We start from the raw sequence: 1,027 nt of genomic DNA on the forward strand, positions 1-1,027 counted from the left end.
GATTCGCACCAGTGTCTTATAACCCACAAACGGACGGACTGGTGGAACGATTTAATCGCACTTTAAAAACCATGATTCGTAAGTTCGTTCACGAGGACGCCAAAAATTGGGATAAATGGTTGGAATCCCTCTTGTTCGCTGTGCGGGAGGTCCCGCAAGCCTCCACGGGGTTTTCCCCTTTTGAGCTTCTTTATGGACGTCAGCCCCAAGGGATTTTGGACGTCCTGAGAGAAACTTGGGAGGACGAACCTTCTCAAAGTAAAAATGAAATTCATTATGTAATAGACCTGAGAACAAAACTCCACACTTTGGGGCGGCTATCTATGGAGAATTTGTTATAGGCTCAGGACAAACAAAGCCGGCTGTACAACATGGGAACTAGCTTACGAAAATTTGCACCGGGAGATAAAGTGCTTGTATTACTTCCAAGTTCGAGTTCTAAATTACTTGCGAAGTGGCAAGGACTGTTTGAGGTCACACGGCAAGTCGGAGATCTTGATTATGAGGTTGTACGAACCGATAGGAGCAGGGCACGTCAAATTTATCACCTCAACCTCCTGAAAAAATGGAGCGAGGCGGAGCCAGTGATGGTAGTGAGTGAAGAAGATGATCTCGGGCCAGAGGTGAGCACTAAAACTCAATCTCTCGCTCTGGCCCCGGGAGGAGATCATCTCTCGCCCTCCCAGCTCACTGATGTGGCCAAGTTGCAGGCAGAGTTTGCCGATGTGTTCTCGCCCCTACCTGGTCGAACGAATCTCATTCAGCACCATATTGAGACCGAGCCAGGCGGCCGTATCGTTTACCTGAACACTAGAAAAAAGTGGTTCAGACCGAATTAGAGGTAATGCTCGAAATGGGGGTAATAGAAGAATCCAACAGTGATTGGGCGAGCCTGATAGTTTTAGTTTGGCTCTGTTTGATTATGTGTGGATTACCGCAAAGTAAATGCTGTGTCGAAATTTGACGCATATCCAATGCCGCAAGTTGACGAATTGCTTGATCGGCTGGGCACAGCTCGTTTTTATTC

The sequence above is a fragment of the Sinocyclocheilus rhinocerous genome, unplaced genomic scaffold, assembly GCF_001515625.1.
Source record: "Sinocyclocheilus rhinocerous isolate Xijiao unplaced genomic scaffold, SAMN03320098_v1.1 scaffold4051, whole genome shotgun sequence".
NCBI lineage: Eukaryota > Metazoa > Chordata > Actinopteri > Cypriniformes > Cyprinidae > Sinocyclocheilus > Sinocyclocheilus rhinocerous.